Below are 23,704 nucleotides of genomic sequence, written 5' to 3'. Positions count from 1 at the left end.
TGACGCTGCTACCACCAAACTGCTTCCATCGGCGTTTGGAACTGCTTACGAACACCCAGGCTCCTACCTCCGGCACCTGGAACCGCTTCTGCTGTAACTAGCTTCAACCACACCTCTTGATTGGTGTCAGCTGATATCCCCCTGATCCCTCGCAATGGACTAGGCTCTGCATGGTAGCTGGCAGAGGGCTTGAGCTTTGAAGATGCTTGGCTCAATCAAGAACAGCCAGAGAACAGAATAGCATTTTGCGCAATTCTGTTGGTCACAGGATGCAGATGCAATCGAATAGGCAAAGGTGTTTATTGCTCATAGTCTTGAAAAAGACCTTCCCTCAGGGGGTTACAGCATGCAGAAAATCTTAACAGCAGTTCTTCTCCACAAAGGATATACAGTGATGTACATTTTTATTAGGCACGCAGCCTTCTTTTATGCCACTCCAAGACACATTACCACAGGGGGTAAGTCTGCCCTGTGGTTTCCAACCAATCACCTTAAGTGCATGTCCAGTGCATGTGCTGGCCAAGTGCACATTTAACATTGTCCCCTATGGACAGTGGGGAGTGGTCACTTCTCTGTGTCCGAGCCCACCCACAGAGCTCTGCACACCCTCGGCTCCCTCCCATCTGCAAGGAAAACCGTTTTCCCTCCAAAACAGACTTCCAGTAATCTGCTAAGGGACCAAGCCTGCCATCTCTGCCTGAATCTGAGCTCCAGAGGTGGGCAAGCAGGGTCCCCGGGCAGGGTTTCCTGGCCACGGAAGGGAAGGTCTTTTGGAGCTCCCTGAAACAGTTAGCTGGCTGCCTTAGCCAGAGGAGTAGCGTGGAACCATGGCGCCTGGAGAAAGAGCATGTCATAGCACCCCCCTAGGACTGAACAGTGCCAGAGGGGTATGGCCAGCCTGTGGGGGAATACTGAAGTGATGAGAAAACAGCAAACAGTATGTATCACGCTGGGCGTTGAGGTACCATTGGGGGAATGGAATGCTTTGGTGATGCACTATCTGACATTAAGGGGTAGCTCCTTTGGCACTGCTGTATTTATGTATAGCACCTAGGATCTGACTTTTATCTCCTTAGAATCATTGTTATTAGTCAATAGAGGAAATTGTATTATATATTCTGATCATTTAACTTAAATTGACAGAGTACATGTGCAAGAGTGAGATTCCACAGGGTGCACAGCTTATTACTGCAATTACTGCCCCAAGCAGCTATCACTGGAATGGGAACACCTATGGGAAGCTCCCTTCTCAGCTATGCTCTTACTTCGCAAATATACATTGCACCTATATTAATGTAAGTACTACTAACCATGTTCTGTCTACCACCATTATTATTATTCCAGGTCTCCTAATATTTGTTAAAAGACCTTTCAAATAACACTGTGTGGTCATGTGATCATCCCTGGGAACACCTCATTACTTTAAATAGCAAAGCAGTGACTCTTTTTAATCTCATACCTTATAATTTAAGTTCAAGATTTTGGGGCCTATTCATCAACACTAAAATACCGTTTTTAAGGACATTTTCCTTAAATAACGTTATTTTGTAATTCATGAACAGACTTAGCACAGGAGATATCACAGATATCTCCTTGCTAAGTTCCCCTGCATTCATTTCCACACTCCCCATACATTAGTATGGGGATGTGGATATTGTGGTATTCATCAAATTCCGAAAGTTATGAATTTTCGGAATTTGATGCAGTTACTATTCGCCACTGTAAGGTGGCGAATAGCAGAATCTACTTACCTGTATCCGCGTGTGCAGGTCCCCCAACGAGTCCCTCCGGCGCTCTGCTCCGTCCTCAGGCTCCGGAGGCTGGTCGGCTAATCTGTCATGTGGTCTGCTGGGAAACCACATGACAGACCAGCAGGACGGAGCCGGAGGCTGCTGCGCGGACAGGTAAGTCGGGGGGGGGGGGGTACACAAACTTAACGCATCTGTAGGCAGTGCTGCGCATGCGCTGGTTTTACAGATGTAACAGCGCATGCGCAGCACTGTTTCCAGATGCGATAAGGTAGTGTAGGCAGGGAAAAGTATCTATTTCCCGAAAAGCTGTCATCACAAAAATGACAGCTTTTCGGAATAGATACTTATGGAGAGGTGGAATGATGAATTCCACCTATAATTAGCTAGAACTCCATGAGAGTTCTAAAGCTAATTATCTCTAGAGAATTTTTAGGTTTAATGAATAGGCCCCTTTACCTGAGATCTGTCACTATTAATTCCATTGAAGCACAATAAATGAATGAGTGAGGAGAGAAGGAGGGAGGGGATCAAAGAGGAGAGGGGAGAGGAAAGTGCCGATCAGAGAGGGGAGGTGACAGAGGCCAATAAGAAACAAGATGGGAAGGGCAAAGCCAATCAGTGAGGTCTAGTGACAGAAGCCAATAAGGAGTGGGCAGGGGCAAAGAGCCAATCACAGGGTAGAGAGGGGAAGGAATTAAAGAGGTGAGAAGTGAATGTAATCACTCTGACAGGAAAGGGGAGGTGACAGAATATCACAGAGGAGGGAGGGCTGTAGGGGAGACAATCTGGGCAGCTTGAGGGAGCATGAAATGTAGAAACAGATCTCAGATACGTAACTTATTTAACATATAGAGCAAACAAACCGAGATAAAACTAACAGGCGGACGTCATACTGTGCAGCGCCCCATGAATTCCGGAACCCTGGATGGCGCCCTCTGTCCATTCAGGTGCCCGGAGCTCATGCTCTACTGGAACCACCCCCGCTAAAACCCCTGGCCTTAGCCAGCTTTACCTCTACCTTCTCATGCCACTTCCATGTATGAGGCCTTAGATAAGGGGATTTAATTTGGATCCTCCTGGAGCTCCATAGACCAAAGGTAAGTGCGTTCTCTTTAAATTATACATTTAACATACATACAGCACACTTGAAATACATTTATATGTTATTATACACAGCAGCACTGCAGCTCAGGACTGCTCTCCTGGCTCAGTGCTGCAAACATCTTTTAGCATACATTTTATAAATACTCTGTATTTATTCTTACATTGCCCAGTGCTCAGCGCTGGGCTCTCCTTGCCCTGCAGTTCTGGACTGCTGGGGCTCCCCCTGTCGCCTGCTCACATCGCTGGTGGTTCCGGGAGCTACTCTCCCGGACCCCAGCACACACAGTGCCCGGCGCGAGCTCCCTTAGCCCAGCAGTCTGGGCCTGCTGGGGCTCTCCCTTGGTGCAGCATCCAGTTGCTACCCTCATCACTGGGGGTCCAGGGAGCGTGCTATCCCTGCCTGGCCGCAGTAAGCAGCCAGCACGAAGTGATGAGCAGTATACCGCAGCGGGATGGGGCACCAGGAGTTAAGCTCCCGGTCCCCAGCCCTTTGCTCCTCCTAGCCCGACATCGCCGCACGGGGAGCCGGCTTGCCCGGACCTCCCCCAGTGTGCGGCTCAGTACACACTCTCAGTACCGGAGGTACAGGGAGTTAGATATCCCTGTCCTCCAGCAGGCATTTACTCAACCCTGCAGTCCTGCCTCATCCAGCGCCAGAGGTAAAGGGAGCGGGTTCTCCCTGTCCCTCGACATGCGGCGACCCATGGCCCGGTAGTGTGCTGGAGAGCCGGAAGCTGTGCTCCTGGTCCCCAGCGGTCGGCACCCAGCCCGGCAGCCCGGGACCAAGTCCCGGCTGCCGTGCCTCGGAGGCTGCATGGTACAACCACAGCCCTCTACCCCGAGCACACTGGGGGTTGACCCATCACTGCCGCGGACGCCGGAGAGGGAGATAAACCAATATTTTAATTATTTTTAAAACACTCAGCACCTAGCGACGCTAATACATTTTAAATATGGCACTAGCGCTCGTAATACAATTAAATATGGTGCCTAGCACCCATTGCTCATTTAATAAAGTGGCGCCGCAGCACGGGGGTTAACTCCTTCAGTGCCGCGGCCACAATTATCCACACGTGGTCAGCCTCTGGGCTGGGTTGCTCTGGTGTAGTTGATGTAGACTGTGATCTGGAATCTTGACTCCGGGTGATGGCGTCAGCAAAGGTGGTAACGATTCCACCACCAAGATCATTCCCCAGGACCACATCAGTTGGAAGGCCATCCATGACGGCAACATCCCTCAACTCTGGGCCAGCTCCCTAGTCCAGGTAGACTCTCGCCACAGGTACCTCTGGCTCCAGTCCACCTGCACTTTGGCAGCGTGACCTGGCAGTACTGCAGTACTATCAATAAGTTGGCGGCTCATTACAGTGATTGAGGCCCCATAGTCTCGTAATCCTTGTCCATGCAGGGGCCCCACTTGGACCGTCTGCAGGTGCTACCACATATTTTTATGGTGGCCCATTGGCCATGCAGGTGACTCTCTCTGTAGAGCACACCTGATTCTCACCACACTCCATTGGACTGACTGGAGTAGGAACAGTCTCTTTGGGTCACCTCTCCGGGTTAGACAAGCAAGCCGGGCTCCAGCACTTGGATCTGGGGCATGAGTCTGGGGTGCTTGGGGTGTGGGACAGTTCATCCTCAGATGTCCGATTTTCCCACAGCTGTAGCACTTCTTGCCCAGTCAGGGCTCCGGTGGTCTCTGATGATTTGCAGGGACGGGGTGGTTGCTGGCCAAGAGCACCCGGGTTGGAGGATGCCCGCTTTAGGGGGCGATGAGCAGAAGAAAGGTGTTCCCCTGGTTGCACAGTCCATTGGGGTCAGCTGCTGGTCGGGCGCTTCTGCCTTTGTGGCTGAATTGCCACATATTTGTCTGCTAACTGGGCAGCCATCTTCAAGCTGGGTGGCTCCCGGTCTAGTATGCACTCCTTTACCTCTGTGCCCACCTGCAGTAGAACTGCTCTTGGCACAGCAGATCAATCAGTGCGTCCCAGGTAGTGGCACCAGATCCCTTCACCCACTTAACCACGTACTGCCTCAGGTTGGTGGCGAACTGCTCATGGGTGCTGTTAGGGTTCTTGGGCAAGTCCCGGAACTTTTTCCTGTAGTACTCAGGAGTGATAAAGTATCGCTGTAGGAGGCCCCTTACGACTTTGTCATAGTCACCACAGTCCTCGGTGGCCACTCCTTGATAGGCCTCCAGGGCCTCTCCGTGCAGTGTGGGCACTAGGTGTCTGACCCACTCCTGCTTGGGTAAATCATATAGTTTGCAAATCCTTTCAAAAACTTGTAAATGTCCATCAATGTCCCCATCACTGTCTGCAAACTTGGCAAACTGTGGAGTTCATCAAACCCACTCGCTGGATGCATTCACCCGGCATTTGCAAATCCGGTACACACCCAGCAAAGGAAGGTGATCGCACGGCAAGGCATAAGCATGCCCACTATGTCTTGGCGCACGATCACTTTGTGTATGCAGAAGCCCACCATCCTGTCTTAAGACACCCACTTGCGCATGTCATCACCAGGAAGTGTATGAAACCATTGGTACATGGAGCACAATCAAATGTGATCGCATCGCTTGAGGTTGACTATACCCTGCTGCAAGCACTGCGATCACTTCAGTGTGAAATACAACCAGGTGATGTGTACTATGACGCTGCCTGTTAATTATGCACGCCTCTTAAATGGCGATAAGACGCTCAGGCAAGCCTGTGTTCGCACCTCCACTCTCCCGTTTGTAGTGGTCAGTCCCTGTCACCACCCACAAATGGCTTCTCCTGTCACTCACTCTGTTGGGCTGTCTATGCGCAGCGCGCGAACGCTTCCTGATCTCTCACACTGGTTCACGCACGCACATTGCAATGCATATGATTGCGCAGAAAGCGACAATCGGCCAGCTGTGAGCAAACGCATCCTAGCGAGCGGGTCTAAATCAGCTCCTGTATGCGATCTGATCTGGGTACAGCAGTCTGCAATGGTTCTCAGGGTACCACGGCCGGTGGTGCCCGCTCGCCATGCCACATCCGAATGATGAGCATGCGTTCCTGCTCCGTTGCCCTTTCTCTCAATTCCGCTAGCCGATCTGCTAGGGCAGGGGTTCCCAACCACAGTCCTCAAGGCACACTAACAGTCCAGGTTTTAGGGATAGCCATACTTGAGCACAAGTGACTTAATTAGTACCTCAGTTATTTTGATTTAACCATCTGTGCACAATAATGGATATCACTAAAACCAGGACTGTTAGTGTGCCTTGAGGACCGAGGGTATCCATTCTGCCCCCACTGGGACATAGGGATTCCTGCCATGCTGGGGAATGTTGGGAAACATAAGTGCTGTGAGAGAGGGCAGGACTTGTTGCTCTCACCAGGTTCTGAGGAGCGTCCGTTGTTACGCCGTCTGTGCTTTCAACCTCCTTTTGGTGCAACTCCGTTCCGTTGTAATCAGCCATACTGTGCGTTCTCCTGAACTGCAGTTACTCCTTTCCTGAGTAACTCGGCTTCTCCCGTCGGGTGACCGAAAAGATGCCTGGGATTATCCCACCGCTATGCCACCATTATCTGTGACCAGATTGCCTCACCCCGACTCCCGATCACAGTTTGGGGTTTGATCCCCACTGGGCAGTGTCGGATTGGGGCATAGAGGGCCCACAAGGGGAATGCAACCGCAGAGGCCCACTAAGGGGTGTGGCCAGTTGCTGAAAGGGGTGTGGCCACCTGACCAGAGAGGAATGGGCCAGCCATTATAGGTGCAACATAACCTAGTTACCCCGGGTCATCCAAAAGCCTTAATCCAGCCCTGCTAGTGGGTACCTCCCTAACAGTAGCATCAGTACTAATAATAAACCTGGTACTCTGGGGAATGCAAGAAAATCAAATACACTTTAAAAAATGGCTAAGGTTAGGGACCACTGACTACGCTTGCTGATACAAACTATTAAATTAAATTGCTGTTTTGTTAATCCTTTGTATTATATTTTGGGGAGACACGCTGACAGTATTAACAAAACATCAGTTTAATTAATTAGTTTGTGTAGCAAGCAGCTTTGCAAGTCCGTTGTGGTGTCTGCAGGAAACAGACGCCTTGCTGAATCTGTGATTCCAGATTAGCGACCAAGGTCGCAGCCTGGGATCATCACCGCAATAATTGGTCGTGATAGTTGCCCCTGACGCTTATTGCAGACTGACCAGGTCTTGGCAGCTTCGAGTCTAGGAAATCTGCGTCCACTGACGCAGACCCTGGCCACCGTTCACGGAAACGGTAGCCAGGCACGCCACCGTCCTCCAAACGCTGCAGCGGGATTGACATGCTTGGTAGGGTCTGCAAGCAAGACCACAGGACCAGTCCTGCACATGCGCAGACCACTTCTCATCGGAGATGTATGCTAACCATTAGGTTAGCATACATCTCTGAATCAAGCCCTCTATCACTAACGCTAACCCTAATGGAAATGTGACATTACGACAATGTTGGCATATCCATTGTCGAGATTCTGTCAATGTTGACATGTTGCAGTTGTCAACATTAATGATGCCGACATTTTAACCATGTTGACATCATCCATGGCGAACTTGGCATTGTAACCAGAGACATTCTGATGGCAAACCCCAAAATGCAATACCCCAGGGATAGACATAATGATGTAATACATCATCTGTTGCCGCCTTCTTGGAGCTGTTCTCTTCAGTCTCATGCTGACACTTTCTCTCTTCCGACATGGTTGGGCGACATCCAGGGGCGTAACGTCATCCAAGGCACAAGTTATAATTGGGTGCCCAGTCCGCCCTTGGAAGAAAACCTACATATAACATTACATTACATTTTTATTTATTTTGTGAAATTGTCCTACCATTGCTGTTCATTCCTCCCACTGCCTTCAATTCTGTTGCTGTATTTCAAAGCCATCCTGGGAAACAAGTTCTGGAGGGGGGTTTCCAAAAAGCAATGATTACAAAAATATAATATATGTAAGATTGTATATGTATGTGTGTGTGTATATATATATATATAAGTCCCTGGTTAGCCTGGCACTCAGGATAAACTGTGCAAAAATAGGGTGCCTTCTCAAGCATAAATAACAAGTCCCAAAAGTCCTTTAAACAAAGAACAGAGCGGCACTCCAGTTTAAAGCAGTAAAAAAGTGCTGTATTTAAATCATTACAATGGTGATAACAATATCATCGATGTTGTTATCACCATTGTAATTATTTGAATACAGCACTTTTTTTACTGCTTTAAACTGGAGTGCCGCTCTGTTCTTTGTTTAAAGGACTATATATATATTATATATATATATATATCTAGTATAGAAAAAGAAGAGAGAAGGGGGCGCTATATCGTGCATGAATCAATTTATTACAAACATAAATATCCACGTCTCCAAACACAAGAGGATGGACTCGTACCAATTTAATACACACTGTGGGCTGGATACCACATGATTTTTACTGCACCCATATGGCAGAACTCCGTCTCGGCTACTGATCTCCTTGGTCTCCACACCGCTCAATGAGCCCGCTCAGTATCGCGATCGGTTGAACCACCGGAGCTTCTCACCATGAGGAGGACGCCAGAGGGAGAACACACTGCGTCAGTCAGGCCACACCCTAACGCGTTTCGTAATCCACTTCCTCAGAGGGCTGGCCTAGCTGACGCTCTACCTTCATTATAAGATCACACTAAGCCAATCACTGAGGAGCTCAGTCAGCTCATTTACATATATAAACAAACGCTCTTATCAGCGTATAACTCAGTGATACTGTGATCACAAATGGCGTCTCACAAATTAAAATTACAGTTCAAAAACAGCAAAATGCAGATTTTACATAGCATCAGTATGCCTTTCAACCAGTCCAGTTTAAAAAAAAAAATTATTTTTTTTTACTAAAATACATCATAATATATATCAATTACAATTATATATATTTACTCCCAACAATTTATGTTTGATAGTTGGAAAAAAAGCTCTTTAAAAACTTTTTACAAATATAGATTGAATGGTTTTATATCTATTTTACACATCCAATCCTAAAAACATACAATCTAAACATTTGTTTATAGAAATGGCAGCTTCCACTTGCTAGACATATTTTTCCTTAAAAAATAGTGCAGCATAGTTATGTATATACTGCCGTTTTATAGTTATGACTAAAAAATGCTGTATACACTATATACAATGATTAATATAATGGCAGTTAATAATTCTACATATATATATATAATCCATATCCAATCTAAAAAAATACACATTAGAAATTCTTGTTAGTGGACTTAACAGCCCTTACTCATGTACCATATTTTCCATTAAATAGACAATTGAGGATTAATGTAGAATATAAAGGTATAAGGTAAAAGAAGAAAATTCAAAGGAAAAAATTTTTTTTTGGCCATTTGTTACGCAGTATAATAGTCAAGAAAAAAGTATAAAAGAAATTTTTCGGAAAAGTTGGCATATACTTAAACTAGATCCTATTTTATCTCCTCTCCTTCCTGAATGTCCGAATATAGTGAATAAAAGGGCAAAAAATTTAAAATCTTATGTATCCAAAAGTCTACTTGAATCGGTGGGATCAAAAGAAAAACCCAAAAGATCAGTCTGTGAGATCAAGGGCTTTTATACATGTGGAGGTTGTAAAATGTGTAGTTATGGAGAAAGGCAGGTGAAAAAATTCCATGGAATCTCAGGGAAAGAATATACAATAAATAATTATATTAACTGTATCTCTACTTATACTGTATATATGATTACCTGTCCGTGTAAGTTAATATATATTGGTAAGACAAAAAGACCATTGAAGATCCGTATAATGGAGCACGTTCGGAATATAAAAAATGGGGTTTTGAATCATAGTCTACCTCGTCATTTTAAATCTTGTCATAATGGTAATGTAATGGGACTCACTTTTAAGGGGATTGAAGTGGTGGGTAAACTAAAAAGAGGGGGAGGTAGGGAAAGAGAGCTAACAAAGAGAGAAACCTTTTGGATTATTACCCTCAATACCCAAGTGCCTAGCGGCCTGAATGAAGGGTATGAAATCACCCCCTTTATAGAGTAGACCCTGGCTTCAATTTATATTGTGCATTAATCCTCAATTGTCTATTTAATGGAAAATATGGTACATGAGTAAGGGCTGTTAAGTCCACTAACAAGAATTTCTAATGTGTATTTTTTTAGATTGGATATGGATTATATATATATATATGTAGAATTATTAACTGCCATTATATTAATCATTGTATATAGTGTATACAGCATTTTTTAGTCATAACTATAAAACGGCAGTATATACATAACTATGCTGCACTATTTTTTAAGGAAAAATATGTCTAGCAAGTGGAAGCTGCCATTTCTATAAACAAATGTTTAGATTGTATGTTTTTAGGATTGGATGTGTAAAATAGATATAAAACCATTCAATCGCAGCGAGAATCGAGGTAAGGCCGGACGGTCACTTATCCTCGAGTTTGTTTGGAGTCTATTCGAGTCGGGCAGGTCCAGCGGTGTGGTGGTAAAAATGTTGGCAGGCTTGTCCCATTTTTTTCAGGTCAAGGATTTGGAGGTCCTTTCAAAGAGCTCCTTGGTTCAGAAGGCTGTGAAAGGGTGGGCCAGATTGGCTTCAGTTCCTCCCGACTCACGTATACCCAATTCCCTTGTAATGAAAGTATTTGACCTGTTTATTGTGTTGAATTCAGCATTAAATTTCCTTTCATTTGATATATGAATCATTGCACTGCATGAAGTGTAACAGTTTTTATAAGCATTTGAAGTTGAAAAACATTCAAATTTCAAAAAGTGTCCGCAATTTTGGCCACCACTGTATATGTTTAAAGCACACCCACATTAGACAAACCTTACCTACAGAGGCTATTATCATGTGTCTTTTCCACATTGCAATGCACTAGTGGAGAAACCGGACCACTGCTTGTGTCTGCCCCCCAGGCTAAAAGCTGCCAGCCAGCCCCTGTTGAGCATATATTCATCTTAACATGTAAAGTGACAAAGATAATGCAACAGGCAGAAAACAGAAAAATTAGGCAGGTAGTACAGGTTTTAGGCCGGACTAGACCTTTGCGTTAGAAGATTTTCTTTTACAGATTCTGTATTAGAAGAATGCTCATCAGAATATGCAACAAGTGAATACAGGGCTAGATAAAGTGATTTATTATGCATGACGAGCAGGAATTCTGAAGAACATGAAAATGCAGCACATCTGCAGATGGATCAACGTAAGCCTGAGGGAGGCAAATAAAGTCCCACAAACGTTCTCTTCACGCCGTTTCGTCATCTGAATCATCTTCTGAAGTTTTAAGGTCCTAGCAAGGTTTATGAATCTGACCCGAGTGTTTGCTTCATTCGTTGCTCCCAAAATGTCACAGAAGCGCTGTTCACACAGGTGGAGTAAGACAACCGGGTACAGGCCAGAGCTTATAAATTCATATTCAGCTCTCATTTGCGTGTGCCCGGTACAGTTCTTGGATGTCAAAGTCTTCCAGGTTCAGTTCCAGCTTCTTCTCACACAATTCACATGTAGTTCTAGTTTCTAGACTGGCACCAGAATTGATCTTAGCATGTAGCCATTTCTACATACAGTCCTGGTGTACATACTGCAGACTACCGGAGCATTTACATGGCTCAATAAAAGGATTGGCTGGAGTGTACATTCCAGTCTGGCAGATTCTGCACAAATCATCGTCCTCCTCCTCAGAGTCCTCTAGCTAGAAGGAGGCTTTCTTGAATTTTCTCAAGTTTCTCCGGATCCCTTGAGTTTTCTGATTTTTTCACTTTCTTCTTCATCACTTGTCCTACCTGAGGGAACAATATCTACCGTTCTCATGACATTGTCCGATAAGGAGTTCCCTAGTGCATCCGGCACAGAGAAGTGTAAAAAGGAGCTGGGAAGCATTCTCCAAAATCCCTGAATTTCTCTGACTGAAGATGGCGTCTGCTATAGAAGCAGTATTTGCAGTGACACTAGGCGCGTCCGCAGATATTGTTGAGGAGTTGGCATTAGCTGCAGCAGCTCTTTGAAGTTTAGTTTGTGCTTCATCTATCGTGGAGCTTTCTTGAGGTGCCCTTCTGAAAGGATTGTGTATGCGACTGAAGTCCGAGGTAGATGATGCTCTGGCAGTTTCATCTCTTCCTTCACGTCTTATCCTAGAAAAGAGAGGCGTGCACCTATTCCTAAGAGACAAAGGCAGCCATGATCCAGGAGTCCTCATGTCAGAGTCTTTTGACCTGTAGCTTTCTGCTTTAGAATCAGAACTTTGATTTGGAGACAGGCCCCATCTCCACCGCATAAGAAACGCAAATCCCCGAGATTGTTCAGAAAGCCTATTATTTAGCGCTCCAGTGTTGGAAGGAGTGGCAGCACTTGAGGAGAAGCATTGCAAACTAGAGTGCTTCTTCTGCTTAATGTTTATGAAGTGTGTGCTGAAGATATGAAGGTGTTGTGTCACTATTTCTATGTCCACAATCTAGAAGTCCATGCATAGGAGAGTCTGCCCTCCTTTCTCTCTCACGCTCCCTTGTCAGACCAGGGTGAAACATCACTGCAGTCGTCCTAGGTAACCGACCATACCGACTTGATGAATCTGGAGTTGTGCTGTAGCTTGAACTGCCAGCTCTTAAAGTGGGTATAAGGGTATAACCACTAAGACAGTTTTGGCCTTTTGGAGTCCCAATCTTGTTGCTGACTCTGCAATCCAGAGTAAGTGCTCTGAGATCTCTCCAATGGATCATACCAGGATGGTTTAGAGGATGATGCGGTTGAAAAACTACTCCTGTTTGCCAAGTAGCTCCAGGATAAAGGCCAGTCATATGTTCCTGAGCAGCGCTGATAATTGGTGACGTAGTCTTCCAGGGACGCTCATGGCTATCCCAGTCTCTACTTGGAGACCTCAATGAGCTGGAATCCGGTAGGTAAGAATCATGTCTCTGTGAACCATCTCTCACGTGACATGTTTCATTGTGGCCTCCTAGTCTGCCCGCTCTTAACGTCTGCGTACTTAGGGGAGTGGAGGGGCAAGGCTGGACAGTTATCCGTCGGGGTAATCTTGAAGACTTGGGTTCCATTTTTAGCCTCCGGCACGCAGTATGCAGTCTCCTCCTGCCCCCATGGCATCTCATCTCACACGCCATCTATTGGCCTAGAGTCCTCAATCTGATTTAGTAGGGTCTGTACCATCCTCTGCAACTTACATATTCGTATGTAGGAGGCATGTCTGGGATCGGTGGTGGCGCAATTCCCATGCCTGGGGGATGCTGGTGACCAAAAGGCTGATAGATTCCCACAGCTGGTCCGTTGAAGGACTCCTGTTAAAAAAAAGATAAGGAGAAACCAAATAAAACACCTGACAAAATAGAATAATATGAACTATATGTATCACATGACTAAAACATCTTTCAAAATATAATTAAAAATGAAAAAAGTTATTGCGTCAAACGCCTGGAATCCTACTGGGTGGTGTAAAGATGATTCAGTGCTCAGTGAATTTGTGTTCAAAGATTGCAGAGTTCTAAGTACTGGAAATACATTTATGAAAATAATCATCTGTTAGTTGAAGGATTTGGTTAAATAGCACTTGCTGATCAACCACCGCATCTTACTGTAGACATAGATACCGAGAGCTACTACAACGACTTACATTTCGGTAACACACACAAATGCGTTATGAAGGTGTGTCCGTCTTAGAGTTTTTCAATACATAACAACTTTCTACCCGTCTCCATAAATGCATAAATTTCAGTATGGATCAATCAATAACAAAGGTACGATACTAAAAGATATAAATCTTCTCCTTGGAAAAGGATTGTGTCACGCAAGAGTGGTTATACAATGTATGACACTGTACTACTCATGTAGTGCGCAGAATATACATTTGTAGAATAAATCTAATATTTTGCGATGAGCAAGTACGCAGATTATTAGACAAGGGCTGCGTTTGGTTCCCAAAACAGGTGAATAACCTACAACCACAGTTCTTTGGTTTAAAAAAAACTGGCAATTGAAAGTTGGGGTACTGGAGAGTACACATGACACAGCAGTAACACATACATACCGGGCCACCAGGGGCAGGGTAAGAGAACGGTATGGTGGGTGTAGGCATCTGCATAGCGCCCACTGTTGGTAGTGGTACACCCAAGCCACTATCACCTCCTCCACCACCAAAGCCTCAAATGCCTCCTCCACCACCAAAGCCGCAGCCGCCTCCTCCACCACCGAAGCCGCCACCTCCAACACCGAAGCCGTTGCCTCCTCCATCACCGAAGCTGCCGCCTTCTCCTCCACCATCTCCTTCTCTCTTTATGTCATCTGAAAATTCGACATCTATGAGATCAGCCTCGACTCCTCTGGGAACCTCAGCCTTATAGATACAAACACAACAGATTAGAGCAACCGTCATTTGTCCACTTCTCTGTCTCATAACTGTGTTTCTAGAGTTTATTTGGAGTATAAAATGTACTTTCCCATTACAGAGTATAAGAGAAGATGTCAGACATATATTACCAGGGGTCAGTCAGGGGGAGGAAAAGCTGTGCTATAAGAATGCTGCAGAGCACACTATGATGGATGATGCAGCGCACACTATGATGGATGATGCAGCGCACACTATGATGGATGATGCAGAGCACACTATGATGGATGATGCAGCGCACACTATGATGGATGATGCAGCGCACACTATGATGGATGATGCAGAGCACACTATGATGGATGTCTGAGCACACACTATGATGGATGCAGCGCACACTATGATGGATGATGCAGCGCACACTATGATGGATGACGCAGCGCACACTATGACGGATGACGCAGAGCACACTATGACGGATGACGCAGAGCACACTAGAACGGATGACGCAGAGCACACTATGACGGATGACGCAGAGCACACTATGACGGATGACGCAGAGCACACTATGACGGATGACGCAGCGCACACTATGACGGATGACGCAGAGCACACTATGACGGATGACGCAGCGCACACTATAACGGATGACGCAGAGCACACTATGACGGATGACGCAGAGCACACTATGACGGATGACGCAGCGCACACTATGACGGATGACGCAGAGCACACTGACGGATGACGCAGAGCACACTATGACGGATGCCGCAGCGCACACTATGACGGATGACGCAGCGCACACTATGACGGATGACGCAGAGCACACTATGACGGATGACGCAGCGCACACTATGACGGATGACGCAGCGCACACTATGACGGATGACGCAGCGCACACTATGACGGATGACGCAGAGCACACTATGACGGATGACGCAGAGCACACTATGACGGATGACGCAGAGCACACTATGACGGATGACGCAGCGCACACTATGACGGATGACGCAGAGCACACTATGACGGATGACGCAGCGCACACTATGACGGATGACGCAGAGCACACTGACGGATGACGCAGAGCACACTATGACGGATGACGCAGCGCACACTATGACGGATGACGCAGAGCACACTGACGGATGACGCAGAGCACACTATGACGGATGCCGCAGCGCACACTATGACGGATGACGCAGCGCACACTATGACGGATGACGCAGCGCACACTATGACGGATGACGCAGAGCACACTATGACGGATGACGCAGCGCACACTATGACGGATGACGCAGCGCACACTATGACGGATGACGCAGCGCACACTATGACGGATGACGCAGACTATGACGGATGACGCAGAGCACACTATGATGGATCTATGATGGATGGCGCAGAGCACACTATGACGGATGACGCAGAGCACACTATGACGGATGATGCAGCGCACACTATGACGGATGACGCAGAGCACACTATGACGGATGACGCAGCGCACACTATGACGGATGAGGCAGCGCACACTATGACGGATGAGGCAGCGCACACTATGACGGATGAGGCAGCGCACACTATGACGGATGACGCAGCGCACACTATGACGGATGACGCAGCGCACACTATGACGGATGACGCAGAGCACACTATGACGGATGACGCAGCGCACACTATGATGGATGACGCAGCGCACACTATGACGGATGACGCAGCGCACACTATGACGGATGATGCAGCGCACACTATGACGGATGATGCAGCGCACACTATGACGGATGATGCAGAGCACACTATGATGGATGATGCAGAGCACACTATGACGGATGATGCAGCGCACACTATGACGGATGATGCAGAGCACACTATGATGGATGATGCAGAGCACACTATGATGGATGATGCAGCGCACACTATGATGGATGATGCAGCGCACACTATGATGGATGATGCAGAGCACACTATGATGGATGATGCAGAGCACACTATGATGGATGATGCAGCGCACACTATGATGGATGATGCAGAGCACACTATGATGGATGATGCAGCGCACACTATGATGGATGATGCAGAGCACACTATGATGGATGATGCAGAGCACACTATGATGGATGATGCAGCAGGATCTTCTAAATGGAATGATTTTAATTCTCTATATTTAAAAATAAAAAACTATGAAGTGGGCGGCAAATGATTGGATATAAATCATTCTCACAGCGCCTCCTACTGGTAGACATTGGTTCTGTCAGAATTCCAAATATATAGTATCCTAAGTAGAAGACTGAGATAATCCAGAAACTTCGTCACTAGCTTCATAGAGACACTCACATTCTCCAATGTGTACATAGAGACTGAGGGCCTGATTCAGAGTTGGGAATAGAGAGAGAGATAGCACTTAACTGTGTACCTGGACAAACCATGTTGCAATGCAAGGGGTGTAAATGCATATATTTTTTTTTTGCATGTAGGGTAAATACCGGCTGCTTTTACATGTAGCCCACAAATACTGCACAGCTTTATTATTACTCTACCATTTAGATGTCAGTTTGGACACCTCCCTCACAGGGCCGGATTAACAATGGGGCGGGTTGAGCTACAGCTCCAGGCCTTCCATAAGAATAGGCCCACAGACTTCATTGCAGCCAGAGCAGTGTTGACAGGAAAAAAAAATGTCCTGTCACCACAAGCGGCCGTCTGACGATCAGCACATTCACCCCCCCAGAGAGAAGCCCCGACCAATTCATAGTTTCACCTTCTACCCACCCGGCTGCCAACGGGAGCACGAAGCACCGCCCACTCGCGATGTGCAAAGCCCCGCCCACTCACGGCCCCCGAAGCCCCGCCCACCCGCAGTGACTAACCAAAGCTCCGCCCCCTAGCCACGCAAAGCAATGGTACACATTTACAGTTTATTTGCTGTCATGTCATCCTGTGCATGGCACAGGATGACAAGACAGCAATGAGTGTGCCATGCACAGGATGACATGACAGCAAATAAACTGTAAATGTGTACCATTGCTTTGCGTGGCTAGGGGGCGGAGCTTTGGTTAATCACTGCGGATGGGCGGGGCTTCGCGGGCCACAAGTGGGCGGGGCTTTGCGGGCCACAAGTGGGCGGGGCTTCATGCTCCCGTTGGCAAGGTGGGTAGTGGGTGAAACTATGAATTGGTCGGGGCTTCTCCCTGGTGGGTGAATGTGCTGATCGTCAGACGGCCTGCCAATGTAGATATAGAAAAACTATATGAAGAGTGTTTTCTCCAGAAGAAGAAGCAGAAAGTAAGACAGAAAGGGATAACCAGAAACATAAAGAACTCTGTCAGTGGATGGATTTTGAGAAGTAAGTGGACATTAATTACTATTTCATGTATGTAAACACAGACTCAGACTGAAATCCCCATTCAGCAGTTTTGCAGTCCCTACTCCCATTCCAGGGCTATAAGGAGGGTGGTGCGGCTGGTGCAGTCGCACAGAGCGAGGTGCCCTGGCAGCAGAACCAGCAATACTCTCCTGCGGCTGCATCCCGTGCCCTACTCCTTAATTCCCATCTTCTGCACTGTGTTGGGATAGGTGCATGACGTCTTCCACAGTCCCGTGGGCTCTGTACTGATGTTTAAAGCGTCCTTAGGATGCCCCAAGCAGCACCCTATTTACCTGGTGAAGTGGCATGGAGCACAGGGCTATGACGTACTGGCGCTCTGTTACGGGGCTGCCTATTCCTATAGCGTGACATCAAAGACTGCGTTCTTCTATACATATACTTTGCAGGTGGGGGGAGGGTTAGGTTTAGGGAACTTAGCTGGGTTAGGTTTTGGGGGGAGGTTAGGATTCGGCACTCTTAGGGGGGATAGTTAGGGTTAGGCACCACTGCGGGGGGTTAGGTGTAGGCACTAGGGGGAGGATTAGGTTTAGGGAGCTTAGCAAGGTTAGGTTTTGGGGGGGAGGTTAGGGTTTGGCAGCCCTAGGGGGGATGGTTAGGGTTAGGCACCACTGGGGGGCTTAGGTTTATGCACTAAGGGGGGAGGGTTAGGTTTAGGCCCCGGCTGGCCTGATCTGCGGGATCAGGCCGACATATCTTCTAGTGTGTATCCACCTTTACACTACCCCAGCCGACCCAGCTGGCTGAACATGAGTGAACTGAGGTCTCACAGTGGTGAAGGGATCCGCTTGGATCCCTCTTCGCAACCTCAGAGCTTATTCCCATCAGAAGGAGCGAAGCTCCAGGAATCACCAGCATCTTAAGTTGTTGTTGGTTCCCACAAGCAAACTAAAGTTTGCTGAATACTAGGCGGCTGTTACAGAAAACATGGGGACTAGCGTTTCTGCATGTGCATCAGGTCTGTTTCGGGATCATGAATAGGCCCCTAAACACATTTTTTCTTTTAAAGTTAAAGTCTGCCTTAAATGTTTATACAGCATCAATAATATTATAATACCAGTGAAGAATCTTTAGCAAAACGCACAAGACATTATAAACTCAATCATAGGGGGCGATTCAATTCAATGTGTTGATATGCTGTTTGGGTGCACTAAGGATTTCTTCTTGCACCCCCTTGGGAATGCGAGGAGAAATCCGACCAAAGTGCCGTTCGCGCAGCTGTTTTTCAGCTTAGCGTGGCGCTAACAGCCGCGCACCCGGCACTTTGGTCAGGGAATGCCGGTTAACGCGCTATAACACCCTTGTTAAGGCGTGATAACCGGCACTCTCCGACCACACAGTGCACTGAATTGAATAGCTCCTCACTGCGACAGTTGTCGCAGGCCCATTGCTGCACATGGGGAGTGTGATGTATATGCATCAGCCATTTGTGAAACCATCGGCATTGTGACCATCTCTGAATCAAGCCCACAGGTCACACACTTTTACAAAAAATAAAATCATTATTTTTGATATAGCTCCACTAGAAAGTGGTTGAAGGTAGGCACTAGCTGTACCCTCCGTTTAGCTAGCCAGACCACACGCCACAGGCAACACCCTCTGTGCAAACCACACTACTAGTAGTTATGCACCCACATCAATAGTCACACTGTACAGCGCTGGTCACACCCTCTGTAGCAGCACACAAAAGGCCCTAAATAAATGTCAGCTCCAGGCCCATTTGGACCTTAATCTGGCACTGCTCCCTCCCAAATCTTAATCTTTCTGCACATTTTATATCTGCCCCACCTGCAGTGCAGCATGGTTTTACCAAGATGATCAGTTGAGAGAGATCTCTCTCTGGTGGTCATTCAGACCCACTCGCGAGCGCAGGACGCTCGCAAGTGGGGCGATGTTGCCCCACTGCGCATGCGCACGACGGAGGGAGCTCCGGCGTGCGCATGCGCGAGACCCGGATAGCAGGCTCTCCGTCGCTCTGGGTCTCGCACCAAAGGAGGCGTGCTGTCGATGTTGATTGACAGCACGCCCCTTTTGGTGGGTGGGCCGGGGGCGTTGCTACTCAGACGGAGGCGTTCCCATGGGAACGCCTACCGTCTGAAGCCGGCCCCACTGACATCACTAGTGATGTCAGTGGGAGTGATTTTGGCTCTGATAGAGCCAAAATCACTCCAGGGCTTGCGGCAGCGAGACCCTACCGCAGGGTCTCGTCGCAAACCCGATGGTCGCGATGGACTTGACCATCGCAACCATCATCATGGACGCTCGCATAAGCTGTGGGTGGTCACCCACAGCTATGCGAGCGTCCAGGAGGACGCTCCATTTTCATGTAGGAGGGCCCTGATTCAGAGCGAGCGCTCTGGTTAGAGCGTCCGGCTCTGAATCAGGCCCTCTATTCCCAACTCTGAATCAGGCCCTGAGGCTGCAGTGTGTTACAGTGAGAGTTACTAGTATACAAACAGTAGTAAAATGATACAACTTAACCCATCGCAAACACAAATGGGTCTATTATCAGCTTACAAAGTGCAGCTTTCAGGGACGGTGATTACAAGGTAACAGCCTGTGACAATTTATATCTCTCACTTCCCTATGACGTCTCTGTCCACCTTCCTTCTACCTATGCTAAACAGGCAGCCTTACATTCTTGTAAGGACTGAAGACTGAGGACTAATGCTGGGTACACAATGCACAGGTATATCTGTAGATGATGGTCGTTCATACACAATGAATGGTCATCATCTTCCAGGTAGCCGCGGGTCCTGATGGCCGAGGGGCGAGTCGGGGGCGTGCCCAGCCCCCTTTCCGCGGCTGCCGCTGCATGTGTATGGACGATCAGGCGATTGCCCGTGCACACTTGGCGATGGACAGATATATCTGCCCATCGGCTTACATTTCGGTAACACACACACAAATGCGTTATGAAGCTGTGTCCGTCTTAGAGTTTTTCAATGCATAACAACTTTCCACCTGTCCCCATAAATGCATAAATTTCAATATGGATCAATCAATAACAAAGGTACAATACTAAGGAGGTATAAATCCCCTCCTTGGAAAGGATTGTGCCATGCAAGAATGGTTACACAATGTATGACACTGTACTACTCATGTAGTGCGCAGAATATACATTTGTATAATATATCTGATATTTTGCAATGAGCAAGTACGCAGATTATTAGACAAGGGCTGCGTTTGGTTCCCAAAATAGGTGAATAAGCTGCACACACAGTTCTTTGGTTTAAAAAAAGTGACAATTGAAAGTTGTGGTAACACTGGAGAGTACACATGACACAGCAGTAACACATACATACCGGGCTACCAGGGGCAGGGTAAGAGAACGGTATGGTGGGTGTAGGCATCTGCATAGCACCCACTGTTGGTAGTGGTACACCGAAGGCAGTGCCACCTCTTCCACCACCGAAGCCTCAAACGCCTCCTCTGCCACCAACGAAGCCGCCGCCTCCTCCACCACCGTAGCCGCCGCCTCCTCCACCACCGATGCTACCGCTTAGTCCTCCACCACTGAAGCTATCTCCTCCTCCTCTCTTTATGTCATCTGAAAATCCGACATCTATGAGATCAGCCACGACTCCTCTGGGAACCTCAGCCTTATAGATACAAACACAACAGATTAGAGAAACCGTCATTTGTCCATTTCTCTGTCTCATAACTGTGATTCTAGAGTTTATTTGGAGTATAAAATGTACTTTCCCATTACAGAGTATAAGAGAAGATGTCAGACATATATTACCAGGGGTCAGTCAGGGGGAGGAAAAGCTGTGCTATAAGAATGCTGCAGAGCACACTATGGTGGATGATGCAGCGCACACTATGATGGATGATGCAAAGCACACTATGATCGATGCTGCAGCGCACACTATGATGGATGATGCAGCGCACACTATTAGCGTTCCCGCTAGGCTGTTTTAGTGGGGCGCGGTGCCCTGCCCTCCTTCTGGAGGGCAAAAGCACCCTGCCCTCCAGGAGGAGGGCAAAAAGCGCCCTGCCCTCACAGCCTGCGGGTGCCGTTCTCACCTGCGGGACGCAGTGTCCCGCGGGTGGAGAAACATGCGGTGTCCCGGTCACCGCCGGAGAATAGACGCTGGACGCATGTGCCTGGCATCTATTCTCCTTTTCTGCAGCGCTTGGGGGCTGCCCTGCATGTCCGTAAGCGCCGGGCACGCCCCCAAGTATGACAAAAGGGGATGCGTCTTATAGACATGCCCCCTTATCATGACCACGCCACCTTTTCGGGCGCGCGCCTTTAGCGCGCAAATAAGGTTACCCTCTCTAGCTCCGGCGCCCTGCCTGCTGCCGGAGCTAGAGCGAACACTACACTATGATGGATGATGCAGCGCACACTACGATGGATGATGCAGAGCACACTACGATGGATGATGCAGCGCACACTATGATGGATGATGCAGACCACACTATGATGGATGATGCAGCGCACACTACGATGGATGATGCAGCGCACACTATGATGGATGATGCAGCGCACACTATGATGGATGATGCAGAGCACACTATGATGGATGATGCAGCGCACACTCTGATGGATGATGCAGAGCACACTCTGATGGATGATGCAGCGCACACTCTGAGGGATGATGCAGCGCACACTATGATGGATGATGCAGCGCACACTATGATGGATGATGCAGCGCACACTATGACGGATGATGCAGCACAGACTATGATGGATGATGCAGCGCACACTATGGTGGATGATGCAGCGCACACTATGATGGATGACGCAGCGCACACTATGATGGATGATGCAGCGCACACTATGATGGATGATGCAGCGCACACTATGATGGATGATGCAGCAGGATCTTCTAAATGGAATGGTTTTAATTCTCCATATTTAAAAATAAAAAGCTTGAAGTGGGCGGCAAATGCTTGGATAAAATGTTATAGTAAGTACATAAACATAACCTTTAGGCTCATAGTGGGATAACTCAATTACAGAAGATATAGATGATGTACTGATCCGAAACAGCACATTGCAAGTTTTATCTCACATCCCATAGAGATGCTCAGGAAAACTTACAATGTTAGAGGTCCTGTAATTGGCTGATATGTTCGCAGCCGAGCATTGCAGCAATAGCACTTCGCCTGTAATTGAATGGACCCATTAGGCAGATGAGCCCACACTGACCACTACAGCACTGCAGTATAAAGCTTAGGTGACTGCATTAAATCACACAGTATAAGTCCATTCAGTGACTTTATTAAATGACACAGTATAAGTTCAGTTGGTGACTGTATAAATCATTCTCACAGCGCCTCCTACTGGTAGACATTGGTTCTGTCAGAATTCCATATATATAGTATCCTAAGCAGAAGACTGAGATAATCCGGAAACCTCGTCACTAGCTTCATAGAGACACTCACATTCTCCAATGTGTACATAGAGACTGAGGCTGCAGTGTGTTACAGTGAGAGTTACTAGTATACAAACAATAGTAAAATGATACAACTTAACCCATCGCAAACACAAATGGGTCTATTATCAGCTTACAAAGTGCAGCTTTCAGGGACGGTGATTACAAGGTAACAGCCTGTGACAATTTATATCTCTCACTTCCCTATGACGTCTCTGTCCACCTTCCTTCTATCTATGCTAAACAGGCAGCCTTACATTCTTGTAAGGACTGAAGACTGAGGACTAATGCTGGGTACACAATGCACAGGTATATCTGTAGATGATGGTCGTTCATACACAAGGAATGGTCATCATCTTCCAGGTAGCCGCGGGTCCTGATGGCCGAGGGGCGGGTCGGGGGCGTATCCAGCCCCCTTTCCGCGGCTGCCACTGCATGTGTACGGCGATCAGCCGATTGCCCGTGCACACTTGGCGATGGACAGATAACTCTGCAGATATATCTGCCCATCGGCTTACATTTCGGTAACACACACAAATGCGTTATGAAGCTGTGTCCGTCTTAGAGTTTTTCAATGCATAACAACTTTCCACCTGTCCCCATAAATGCTTAAATTTCAGTATGGATCAATCAATAACAAAGGTACGATACTAAGGAGGTATAAATCCCCACCTTGGAAAGGATTGTGCCATGCAAGAATGGTTACACAATGTATGACACTGTACTACTCATGT

General features: G+C 47.4%; 1 protein-coding gene and 1 pseudogene across 1 annotated transcript in view; one reads left to right on the top strand and one right to left on the bottom strand.

Moving 5' to 3' along the window:
• The first annotated feature begins 614 nt into the window (after positions 1-614).
• Positions 615-23,704, top strand: part of LOC148474580 (speedy protein 1-A-like) — a 54,698-nt gene continuing 31,608 nt past the window's right edge. Inside the window, exon 1 of the mRNA XM_088458386.1 lies at positions 615-937. The gene's annotated coding sequence lies outside the window, so the exon portion shown is untranslated. The remainder of the gene's footprint in view (positions 938-23,704) is intronic.
• Positions 7,351-12,953, bottom strand: LOC148474581 (E3 ubiquitin-protein ligase MARCHF7-like; annotated as a pseudogene).

This window comes from Taudactylus pleione, unplaced genomic scaffold, assembly GCF_031769625.1.
Source record: "Taudactylus pleione unplaced genomic scaffold, aTauple2 ptg000828l, whole genome shotgun sequence".
Lineage (NCBI taxonomy): Eukaryota > Metazoa > Chordata > Amphibia > Anura > Myobatrachidae > Taudactylus > Taudactylus pleione.
This window is presented reverse-complemented; position numbering and strand designations above follow the sequence as displayed.